This window comes from Oreochromis niloticus, linkage group LG7 (genome assembly GCF_001858045.2).
Source record: "Oreochromis niloticus isolate F11D_XX linkage group LG7, O_niloticus_UMD_NMBU, whole genome shotgun sequence".
Classification (NCBI taxonomy): Eukaryota; Metazoa; Chordata; class Actinopteri; order Cichliformes; family Cichlidae; genus Oreochromis; species Oreochromis niloticus.
The window spans coordinates 60,138,015-60,151,400 of record NC_031972.2 but is presented as its reverse complement, the minus strand read 5'-3'; the positions used below and the strand labels follow the sequence as shown (position 1 = coordinate 60,151,400).

Genomic DNA, 13,386 nt, shown 5'->3' with positions numbered 1-13,386 from the left:
CTGGCAGCAGTCAGGCGAGTTCAGACATGCTGTAAAAGCTGAAGAACCAGTGAGCCAATCAAACAAAGCCTGCTTAAAAGCCAAAGGCAGATCTGTAAAAAACATCTGGAGGTTTCTTTGCATTTCTCATTTGAGATATTTTTTTTAAAAGCACAGGTATGATATAAATTCTAATTAAATTATCAGTAAAGAGCTGAAGCGACAACACTTAAGTACAAAATGTGCTAGTGTAAATGAACACAGACAAGTGGAAGATGTTCCATTCATGAGAAGATTACAACTAGTGTTACTAAGTTATCATTCCCTCGCTGTTCTTCCCTCTAATTACTGCCTTACAACAGATGAGCCCTCTTATTCTCTCTCTGCGCGTTTCACTGCCTCACTCCTTTACTGTCTGTTTTTCCTCCATCTTCTCAAACAAAACTTAGTGTGCCTGCCTGGCTATAGTATGGATTCATGCATGGACACAAATCTATGGGATTGTGTAGCGCTATGTGCATGCCTTGAGTCGGGGAATGCAGTTTTAAGAGCAAGATGAAGAGACTGTCAGAGTGTGTAAGGAATATGTAGTACTTGTTTATGGTTAACCCTTATATGGATTAAAAAAAAAAAAAAATCTAAGAGACAGCGAGTCAGATAGGCACCTTTCTGCACCCACATCCTGCATACCACATTACGGGTGCACACTGAGTCACTCTGGCTCCGATACCAGCTGTGAGGAGTCTGGGGAAGAGGGGAGAGAGACAGCGAGAGAGAGACCAGAACAGGGCACAGACTCTGTTCTTAAGATGCTAATTATAGTATCAGCCTGCCTCATCATAAAGACTACAGAAACTGATAAAAAAAAGGGGGGGGGGGGGGGGGGGGGGGGGGGTGCCATGGGTGTCTGGCTTAGTGTGTGTGTAAGCAGGAACAAATAAGTGTGCAGCTTAACCAGTCACTGTGTAAGCAAGAGGTAAGAAGGGGATATATAATCAGACGTGGGAGTAGTTTGTTTTGAGGGCTATATATATATATATATATATATATATATATATATATATATATATATATATATATATATATATATATATATATATATATATATATATATATGTCATTATCAAAAGTCTACAGGTCTCAGCAACATAAAAAAAAAAAGTTCTAAATATTCCAAAATGTACAGCAAATTTGCATCAATTCTTGGTCATTTTCTGCTTGTGTTTACTGTCATTTTGGGAAGTTCTTCAAACTGCTAATAGTTTCAATCCTTTTTGGTGTCATTTTAATGATGAAAAATAACATAAAAGGAATTTTATAATAACGCATTACAGGACATCATAAACACTAAAATCACATTTCTATGTGGTCTATCACAGTGTGATATTGCTGTTAAAAGTGTTACATGTAATCACGAGAAAACAGTGTGTCGCTATAATGGAAATCCCATGCTTGAGGAACTTTCCACTAATTTGCTTCTAACTATTGGACCCAAGTGGTTGCTGAAAATAGAAAACATCCATTCAGGATCACTAGCGCTTGGCCTCGACAATCACTTGTGGGAACAAAACGTTTTAGTGAATTGGGCATGAAAATTAGATGAGGCGGCATCTCTTAACCTAAACTAGACCTTTCTTTTACTAAATGAGCAGTAGGTGATCACGACTGCAGTCTGCAGCGCTGTGTGACCATGTGGATTCTGATGATGTACAAGTCAGACCTCTCTTATGCAACGTCTGACGTGAATGGAAACCAACTGCCACATTCCTTTGTCTCTCACACAGAGGTTTACTCTTCCCTCCCTGCTGGCATCACAATCTCCTCCCCCTCAAATACGCAGACAAGGCTACCTGCTTTCAACAAAACAGATATTGCTGTAAATTACTAATAACACAGGAAAGGTTGGATAGAAAAGGCCAAGTCCGGTAATGACCTGCCAGTAATGCAGATACAGGATCAAATTTCCATTCTCTGAACACACATCCATTTGTTTGTGGGTAAGGCGTACTTCTTGAGAAAGTGTAGGAACTTTTTTCCACTATAAAAAAGGTTACAGATGTAAAATCCACAGCAACAACAATTTGTAGATTAGTTTAACAAGCAAAACCACAGAAAGACTGACTTTTATCAGTACCTGGAAGCTGCTTGAAGGATGTTAAACTAATCAAAAATGACCACCCTAATTAAGAGATGCCAAAGGATTGGATTTAATTACAAAACAGGACGCTTGTGAAAAGAAAAGAAAAAAAAAAAAAGAATAAATGGAGGCAATTTATGGAAACACTGACATCACTGATACTGACAGATGAGTAAAGCCCTAATCTGATGTCCGTAAAAAAACCCAAAACAACATTAAGCATGATAATTATAGTCAGAACTGATCAGACCAACAGATAAGACAAGAAAAATAAGCACTGTAAGAAATGTAAGATATTCATTCACCACAGCACTGACGTCATAAGCAAAACAGCGCAAAAGGCGTCGAGTGAATTCAAATTTATGTGTTAAAATCTGCTGAAAGTTTTTATTATCACTAAAATGATAAAGTGGAATAGAAGATTCTGGATAAAACATGTTTGTGAACAGTGATCTCTGGAGCTGGCTCAACAGGTTGAGTCTAAAAGTCAGTGGACAAATTCCACGTATTTAAGACAAAGAAAACACTGATTCCAGGCCAGAGCTACATGAGTCACGACCGTAGCAGATGCGCCTTGGGGCCTGGCAACAGACCAGTCCTGGTCTGGCCACAGTGACTCTCCAGCCAATCATCGCTGGGGACAAAATGACAGACAGGTCAGGCACCCAACCGTGTTAAAACCCAAAATAAATGAATCGGAAACAGAGTAGTTCCAAGTTGCTGTATATGACCTGTTGGTGTTGCATTCTGGGCGTGTGGGAGTGTGCACTGTGTTTAGGTAAGGTCTTAAGCAGTAACAACAGCACAGACCGAAGGTCTTTAGAGCCTGGGGGTTTTCTATAGGCACGGATAAAGGTCAGCAGGGCCAGGGAGACACTTTGGACCATGAACCCAGCGACCTGGCCTGCAGTACATAACTGCAGAAGCAAAATCTGTTTAATAAAAATATAGCATCTGCTACCAGGCCCCCTACCAACCAAAAATAAGAAAAAATCTGATCCAAAAAAAAAAAAAAAAAAAAAAAAAAAAAAAGCAGCAACATCTGTAATTTTCTCCCTTCTGCAAAATTGTGGAGATAAATGGGCACGTATGGTCTGTATGTCTGTGCAAATGCAAAACCTCCACCAAAAAAGGCAGCTTCAATGACTACGATCAGCTAGAAAGTGCTTACACATACTTTGTACAGACAATTTTGGGCTTATAAAGAGTGCAATAAGCAGCTGTGCTTTTAACACCAGTCTCAACTCACTATTCATATGAAGCACATGGCATTAAAACATTCACATTAATTTAGCATGCCCCTTACAGAAGGAAAGACTAACTAGTCTTTGCCCACCATGTTCTCCCTTCAACCTTTATGCCATTGAATCTTTGCACATATGCTTTCTTCTGCCCTTTGCTTCATCTCTTCTTGGCTCTACATTCCTGCAGGGGAAGGGCTACAAGCAAAGACATGTCATTGCTTTCTGCACACACAGCTTTGTTAAACAAAGAGAACAGTTCAGTCTTAAAGTAACTCAAGGAGATCAAGAGCATTACATTCTGGCTCACAATTCACTTGGACATTCTTGTTTGGGAGGTATATGTGAGCACTTCATGAACAAACATAACAGAGTTCCAACTTCATGCTCTATTTAAAAACAGCAATGGCATCAAAGAACTATACCTGTCTGATCAATTGCTGCTGCATCTTTAAGCGAGTTACAAGTCAGCTTACTCTGGAGTTCAGACATTTTGCTGCAAACCTTTGGCACTGAGTTGATTTCAATATGAAAAAGTTTGCAAAGTAGAGACTGTGTGTAATAGACAGGAGGACGTGTTTTTTCTTGTTTAAAGCTAAAGGAAGACAGGACTTTAGCAAGAAGCAGACATGAGATGAGAAATTCCAGACTCGTATCCAAATGCTTATAAATCACCAACACCATGGATGCTGCGTGGATTATGTCAGTGAGAAATGACTGAGAATGAAACTGAGAGAAATGGATGAAATATGGGGGGATAAAAGGACTAGGAAATGAGAATGAGCGAGTAGTTAAGATTAGTGAGAGTGATAAAGTGAGAGGGTTGAGCCGCAGAGAATGACGTAAGGGGAAAAACAGAAGAGAAAAAGTGTGAATAACAGTTAAAAGCAAGGAGAAGAAGCAAAGAGTGAAAGAGTTTAGATCATGTGGGAGGTTGTCACAGCATGCCCTGGCTGCCCGCTGCACTCCTCCTCCCTGCATTCCTTAGGAGAGGAGAGTCTCTATGCATCCTGCACTCACCATTTGGACCAGCCAAACACCTGTCTGTCAAGTGTAACAGTGCACAAAAAAACCCCCAAAACCCAGCCCCCCCCCCCGACACACACACACACACACACACACACACACACACACACACACACCCTCCAAGGGTTAAAATGACATGGCACATTCAATTTTTATTGAAATTTAACAGTCTAAGGTGAAGGAGAGACAGATGACCTGCATTAATCTATAAAATACTACTGAGTGCTTAAAAGGGATTCTCCTCAATCAAGGACAACCAAAAGATGTGGCTAAGTTTTGGAATACTTAGACAAGCTTAAACATTGCAAAAAGTTTGGTATATGCATATGTAACAACTTTGCATTGCTGCAGACACAAAAGCTTTCCTTCACATGTTCCCAGAACCCCATACAGAGTTGAAAAAGACCAGGAAAAACATCTCTTTTCCTGCAATTGTGTGCATCCAGGAATTTGCACAGACTTATCTTAATGATTTCCCAACTGCAGATAAAATTCAGAACATTTTTTAACCAAAGCAAAACATTAGCTGCAGGTTACAGTATAAATGAAAATGTGCACAGACTGAGAGAAGAGGACCACACAGGTATGACTTGGGTGTCAGATCAACATTGCCATCTGCTGGCAATGAACACCTGCATACCATCAAACCAGGAAACAGACAATGGAAAGAAGTGCATTTTTTTCCCTTTTGCATCTAAGAAGAAGAAGCTGAGAGCTGAGAGGCATCTTCCCACCACTGGAAAAGACCTCTCAAGGCAGACATTGTTTGAAACTTGCACAACCTCACAGCTAGACCCAGTTTTCCACTCCACTTTTCCATCCCTGGGTGTGGATGCTTAGATGTGTGTGTTAAGTTTCTGTGTGCTTTTTTTGACAGCTGAAACCGAACCATAGCTGTGCTGACGTTACAGACGCCAGCATCCTTTGAAGACTATAAAATTTAATGAGTTAGTTTCCACTACTGCTGGTGTCGGTTGAGTAAGATGAACATAAAAGAAAATAAAGTGTGAAAAGGACACGGGGAATAATATTTTAACAACTTTTGAGTAAATCTGGGCTGGATGAGGCAAGAAAAGGGGAACTTGTAACATAAAGAAGAGCTGTGGTCAGACTTGGGCTGCTGTTTGCGTCGGAGCACAAGTAGTAGTCTGTGTATGCATGTATATCAGTGTGTGTGTTAGGGAGGCCAACAGAGAATAAGGTGGAAGGGGGAAGGATGAAGAAGAAAGAGCATCATGGAAAGAGGAGCGGGAAATAAGATGGAGGTGACGCCCATGTTTGCACAGGATGTATTTGTGAAGGGTGGAGTATGATTAGGTAGACCACGGGGCTTCGGGGTGAACAGAGCTCTCTTTTCAGGGTTCCAAGAAAAAAAATAACAACAAAAAAACAACAAAATGAGATGAAACTGCCAGAATGGACCTTAAAAAAAAAAAAAAAAAAAATCAGAGTTAACCAGTAGTCCTGCAAAGTACAAATAGGCCTGGAGAAAACAAAATGAAAACAAATATCGCAAAGCGGTGAAGAAACTGTTGGTGACTCTTAAAAGTAAAAATGATGCACGGGATAAAGAGGAGAGTGTGGGGTTTCTGCAGTTTATGTAGCTTTCTGCTTTTTGCTGCAGGGCTGTGCATGTCTGTTCTGATCCAGCTCATTAACTCCTAAGTAAGGGTATTTAGACACACATTTCCTATTGAGGGGAATGTGGACGCAAGTATCCTATAGCGCTTCCAGGAACAGACTCGCACCACCACATACTGACTGAAAGCACAGAATGTTCCCTTAAAATGGAGTAATTCGGTTTCGGAGTGAAAACTAGATGACGACGAGGAATGAGTGACTTACTGATGCAGAGCAGCCTGTTTGCTTGAGTGTCTGGGTTGACATATTTTACATCAGATCACGCTTTGAAGTGATGAAGCGTGGGAAAAGTAAATGTGACAACTATGTGAAAAATGCTCGTAGCCTGAACTACATAAAAGACAGTTATGGCACAGTGCTATACCTAAGAGAAATTTCAAACAACACAAATAACAATGCCTTAAAACCAGCTGATGAGATCTGTGTTGCTGTTAAAAATCCAATGCCATATCACATTAGTCTGCCTGTTAATGCACATATGCACACAAACACAGACAGACATCTTTTTCTAGGTATAGTGTATATCACTGCATCCTCCCCAGCCTGTGAGAGAAACACAGACACAAACAGACACGAGAGATGAAAGAGTTCCCCCCCAAACCTTTCCTATTTCCCAGAGGAAAGTGCTCAATTTCCTCCATCAGACTGTCTGGTATGTTGGCGTTTCATTTGTTTTTTTCTCCACTCCGGCCAATGCCCTTCTGCTCTTTAACCCAGGGGACGTGGAGATTACCAAGCTTAGAGCAGATTGGCTAACTGTAGCCACCAATAAATAGTGAACAAGTCATACTTATCTGTGCTTTTCCCCCTGCCCACTGGGCTCTCACACTGGTCCATTTTCTTGACAATTTATATGTATGTATGCATTTTTAAAAAAAAAAAGTATTATAATGTAAAGTTTATATAAACAATAGCGGGGTTTTCAGGGGTAAAATACTACTTCAAGTGAACCCATGAATGCTCTATAAATTCAAAAAGTTCTTGTAAGTTGTTTTTTTGGGTTGCCTCTCAGTTGTGATCCACTGTCTGAAACAAGCCATTTTAACCCATCTTTAAGGCAGGTTTGCAGGTAGTGGGACTGCCGAGTGTCTGAGGTGCCCATTTTAATGGATCTCTCCTCTTTCTTTGTTTTCAATATTCAGCTCAGTAAGTAACATGGCCACTTTGAGAAATGCTCTTCCAACACTCGTCTCCACAGACCGTTACACATCCATTAGCTAGAGTGTGTGTTGTACAGTAGTTGACATGTCGTCACAACAAGCCCCCGAGAGCCTGGCTGGCTTTAAATCAGCCACCTCACATCTGTTGCTCTGATTATCAAAACAGTTGCTGGGTCAAATGAGGAGGCCAAGGGTAATAATTCATATCCCTAATAACTCAGGGATATGGGTACAACATCCAAAACAGAGGATAAACAAACTCTTAAGCAGAGAGGAAGTTTATTAATCTAACCAAAAAGCTCAGAGGACAAGCACAAAAAAAGAAAGAAGAAAACAAAACAACATCCACCTCCTTGATGACTAGACGAGATCTCTCCACCATCTGATAGCAGAGGAAACGCTGGTCCATTGTGTAAGCCCGATTAATTGTGGGAGTGATGAAGCTGTAGGAAGCAGTCACACCCAGGAGCTCGCAAAAAGGTGAAAAGAAGCATGTGACTCAAGGAAGCCAACAAATTTACAAAGCAAAAACGAAGCTTCTGGAAAATATGAGAGAGTTAAAACCTTTGATGTGCACATTTTAACCTCTAATCAGCTTAGAGGTGTACAGACAGCATTGTAACATGTGACCGTGTTTGTGCAACAGCTCTGCTACCCAGAGAGGAAGTCTGATCTCTCCAAGGAAGATACTTGGAAAGAAGGCAGGGAGGTTTTAACCACCAACAACGCCTTTTACAGACATCCAATCATAACAACAACAGCTCTGACACTAAACTGCAGAAGCTCGGAAAGACTCGGACCGAGCTGCACTTTGTTTAGAATGTAGCCGCGTCCAACCCAAAGACCTTTGTTACGATGATTAGCAGTGACAGAAGATCACGTAGCTATGTCTGTAAATGCCCATCCCTGGTGGCTAATCAAGAGAAAAAAGACAGTGTGCACATGTTAGTGTGATGGTTGTGAGGTGGCAGCCTTGGTATGCCCATATGTGCTTCTGTAAGAGAAGAGGATAGGAGAAGACAGGAGATTTTAGGAGGGGAAAGAAAGAAAGGCAGCAAATGTTACAGAAATACAAAGCTACTCATGTTTTGTTATTTTAGGGCATTTCACAGATGACTTCAGATATAGCAAAACCCTCCATGACATGTCCTGTGTTTGCCGAGTAATACATGTACACAATCTTACTGAGCTACACAAACACTGGCGCACTGAAAGCTGAAAGCAAGTGTACATACAGATTGATCTCCCCGTTTTCCATTCAGCATCCTCATGGCACGTCAATGAAAGAGAGAAGGACGTGGGCATAGGCAACTGCTGCCAGTGTAAGAACAGGGAAAGAAAAGAGATTGATGGAAAGAAGACACAGGAGAGGTCAAATCAATAGATGCTAGTGGAGCTGTTTCACTGATGAGCAGTAACATTAGGATTTTCCACCACAGAAGACAAGTGAAAGGATGAGCTGTGGTGAGCATTTGAGACTAATTTCAGCTTTTGAATGAGATGAGATCAGCAGATGACTACAGAACCACGTAAGAAAGCATGTCTGTTCGTCTCCGCACCAGGGGATTCAGGTGTAAATAAGCCTCTGATTGGCTGTAAACAGGGGAGGATCTATCTACCACCTGGGAAGATGAGCTTATGCAGTGACATCATCTCTCATCGTGGGGGATGGGATGGTTGCCAGTGAAGTAAGCACATCTGTCCGCAACACAAAAGACTTCACAAAAGACTGTGTGTGCGTGACTGTGTGCGTCTTGGTGGCATTGCGCTGATCACAAGCACAAGTGCTTTATGGCTACAAAAAGGGCATCTGAGGTGAGTACTTGTTTGGCACACAACCTCTAAATGAATGCTGCCTCAGAACAAACTGGAGTCAGCACTCTGCAGCACCACTGTTTTCTCGGGAGCCACAGTTTCCACCCTCTGTCTAATAATCAGTCTCTGTGGACGACTCCTACGTCCGAGCGCGATGCTTTGATTTTAAGGTGTGAAATTAAAATCTTAATAAAGCTTATTTTTCCTCGTCTTCCCTCTTTGGTAACAGCGACATGTCAGATAGCAGTTAATTGAAACAAATGAGGAGGCACAGCCTCCAGAGGCACTGCAGCATAGAGCCAATTACGCAGCTATGCAGGCAAATATGCATGTGACTGCATTTTATTTTTTTTTAGTGAGTACAAACAAGGATGTCTTACCTACTGACCACCAACTTCAGTGTTCAATTAGACAGAACCAGACCACCCCTCCCTTTTCACAACTGCATGGGACAAGCTTGACAAACAGGAAATGAGACGCCCAGGCACTTCCCCTCTCCACTCAAATGGGTCTGTTGTTGCCAGAGGCTAAACACACAAGACATGGGCTGCTTCTGCAACAACCCGCCACCTTTACAGCCTGTACAAAGCCTCCAGACACGTTGTTTTGGTAGTGAAATTTGTCTCACCCCTTTCCTGCCACCTGACCAACCTAGAAACTGAGCCAACACAATGAAGCCATTATCCACTTGCCAATTGGGCCACCATGCAGCTGTAACACGTTTTTCGATGCCTACAGGGCACCTGCTGCCCCACACAAACACTCTCAGGAAATATTTGTCTAAATTGCACTGATAGGTAACATGGAGAGTACTGTCTTTACCTTGTTATTGTTCCACTGCCACAAACTGGAAAAGGCTACTTCAGAAACAAAAAACCTGCAAAGTGGTCAAATGGTTTTTGATTTAAGCATGTGTGCTGCTGACTGAGAGAATCTAAATGCGGAGGTGAGGTTAGTGCAAGGCCATCTCTTTGTACTCCTCCTGAGCCAGCAGAACAGGGCTGCTTCTGAAACACACACACACAGACTGTGTTATGCAACCAGCCTCTTGTGTGAGGCTCTGCCCTCTGCAGTGACTAGAGGGCAGGCGAACGTAGAGGACAGTCAGTTAAGGCAAGATGGACAGAGCTTTAACATGTGAACTGACTAACAGCTGATTTAGACTTCTGCGGTGAATGTACGACAGAACCTAGGTAACTGGCTGACATCACCCAAATCTTGTTGTGGTCAGTTTATTTGTTCCAGGGGCAAATGTTTGTCCCTGAAAAATTTTCTACTTCCTAGCACATTTTGCAATTTTCTTCCAAGAATATACTGACATTTATGCGTCCTTATATTGAGATGATGACAGTTATTCTCTCATCAACGGTGCTGAACGGGCCAACCGCAAAAACTGGATTCTGCGTCAATATGACGTGTAGTTATGTTTGTATGGAGGACGTCAGGTTACACTGTCAGAAAATTAAGCCCAGAAGAACTAATTAAAAAGCAGATTTCCTTGTTTAGATATACTTCTCCTGTATTTTGTATTCTTTACTTTGTATGTAGAAAAATAAAAATATTGACCCCCTTTATGCCTCATTTCTTCAAATATCTCTTTCCACATTAAGATGCTGGGTGATAAGATGGTCTCCTACTGGGCATGTGCAGAGGAAAGCCTCAAAAACTAGTGAGAGAAACAGAAGAAAAACTCCACAAAGAAAAAACAATGTGCTTTTTCCAGTTGTGCAGTGGCTGTTTGTCATTTAAATTGATTTTTACTTGTTCTCATTAACAGCATTCATATATTTTATTTAAGTCATCAGGACTAGAAGCTGTTTTACATGCTACAGGAGTCACTGGAATTTTTTTGGGGGGGGGATTTTTGACTGGTTCGGATTATTTCCTCTCTTCTGGGCACCATACTGTACCACAATCCCCTACTGTGTTTCTAATGCACTGATTATTCCCAGGAGGTCGCAACAACGTCAGCGAGACAGACAGAGGCACTGTGTCATGGTTTCATCACTGAAGAACCAGTTTGGAGAGAAGATCAAACTGGTAAAGCCATGCTTTTGATGAAGCTTTTTTTTCTCCTTCTCCTTCAGCTGAGTTCAATAAACAATCTGACAGTTATTCAACACGCCTTAATTTTCATCACACATTACAAAACCAACCAAGTCTTTCCAGATTAACACACTTATGTGTCTCTTTTTTTTTTTTTTTTTTCCCAAAGACTCCTGGTGGGCAGTGGGATACAGCAGTGTTTTGAGGCCAGATAAAGATCGATTTACAAATTCACCAGGTTTAACGAGGGCACGGTCTGACTGCAGGCATTTGCCTTTTTGCAGCCAGTCAGGGAGTGTCTCATATATGTGAGAATTAAGATTTGCTAAATCCTGCTGGTTGACATCAACTGTATGGCTCATTTATTTGGGTGGAGTAGTTTATGACAAACACTAGTCGGGTTACAAGGACAACAGATTTAAAAAAAAATAAATAAATAAAAAAAGAAGAAGAAACGAGTACATATTATAGCCCTTCTCTAAAACGTAAAGGCTGATCTTACAGTTTGATTTGATGTGTAAGCATTTTTCTCAAGTTGGAATGATAAATGTTGCCTATTGTACAACACAAAGCCACAGGAAATAATTCCATTCACTTTTTCCAGGAATTGAATAGATGGTTATATGACATTAGTCATTTCAACAAAACTTCCTGAAAAATTTGAGCATTTCCAATCTGAGTGACCGTGAGCCACAGAATAAGGGAGCCCGCTGGGCTGAGAGGAAGGATCGCGGGGCTTGTTGGTGGAGAATGGTGTTCTTGTTGAGCTCAGCTCAGTGACAGCAGCCCGGTCTGCCAAAGACAGCCTAATGAGAGACACATGGCATCCAGTATGGTCTGCTCTGCTAGTACGACACACAGCATGTGGATACACTCACAGCTATTGTTCTACACCGCACATTATAAAACTAACCAAGTGACCCACTGCAAGCAAACATACACAAGCTTTGTCATGTGATGGAGCCGTACAGTCTGAGTGCACCAGCTTTCCAGCGACTTGTCAGCAACATGTCTTACGGGTAGAGAAACGTTGAACCACAAAATGCAGCCAAAAATTGAAATTTCTCTCTTTGTTTCATGCTGTAATTGTGTAGAGAGGTCTGACGACCACATCTCTGACATTTAAAAACTGAATGAAACCCTGACCTTGGATTCAACTCCAACAGCAGTAGTTGCCTCAGGAGTGTTGCGTTGGAAGAGACCCTGGAAAAATCAATTCTTATGAGTTTGTGGGTGCAAAGAGTATGTGAGTGCACGAGAATGGTTTCTACATGTTACAATACATAAAGATCTCAGTGAGGGGTTCCTTAGATAACCGCCAACCAGACAAACCATTTTACTTCAGCTATTTAATCGAAACTGATCAGGACAGTCGCGCTCAGCAAGAATAAGAACTATTTTCTGCTCCCTTGGTTAGACGAGACAATCTACCAACAGAACAAAGAAAGAAATGAAGCACAAGAGATTAAAACAGTGGTACGAACATGTAGACATGACCGTGTTCGCTTCCTATCTTTAATGTATCAGTAATACAAAGGTTTAAATTTCAATTAAAACAAAAACATTAGGATATAGTACGCTACATCCATGTGATCAAACAATATGCTTCTAATAATACGTTTGCAGTTAATTTTCAGCTATTTCATCATTCAAATTAAACTAAAGTATTACATTATATTATATTGGCTAAATGGATCAACACTCTCACAGCAAAGTGATTGCAGTCGGTGCTTTATCAGTTATTTGGATAACATTTCCAGAGGTAATATGGTTTACGTCCATATAGAATTCTATACATTCTATACATTTGTACCCCCGAATTCTGCCCCCTACTGGCCATTAGAATGATGCCACTTGCATATTTCCGACTTGAAAGCCATTTCCATCTTTCTTATACACATCTTTCTTCCCCCCAATTTTGCCTGTGTATAAAAATCAAAGCTACTGACGGTACAGAAACATAATACAACAGCCAAGTAATTAAAGCCAAGTCAGTTTTATTTTACTTGCGTCATACGACGACAGACTTTTCAAATGGCTTTGTTATAAATGACATGATCGACATTGGAGTTGACAGTGATTGTTGGAGTGCTGGCAGGCATTTTCTATTTCACACAATGCTACTGTTGAAAGCTTAAACACCGGAGCCCAGGGGACCCAGGGCTGCCTCGAGTCGAGGTCAACGAGGACCCGTTCAGATGGGTGTGCCTCCCAAAACACACATCAATCAAGGAATATAACATCACTGCCAAGACATCTGATTGGCTGATGAAGTCACAAAGGAAGAGAAGAGCTAAAAATAGACCTGAGAGCCCATTTTGGCTTAATGAGCCCAAGAGAC

General features: G+C 41.3%; 1 protein-coding gene across 3 annotated transcripts in view; it reads right to left on the bottom strand.

Moving 5' to 3' along the window:
- The window catches only part of mob2a (MOB kinase activator 2a), a 54,190-nt gene that overhangs the window by 14,258 nt on the left and 26,546 nt on the right, over positions 1 to 13,386 (bottom strand). The gene's annotated exons all lie outside the window — the stretch shown is intronic.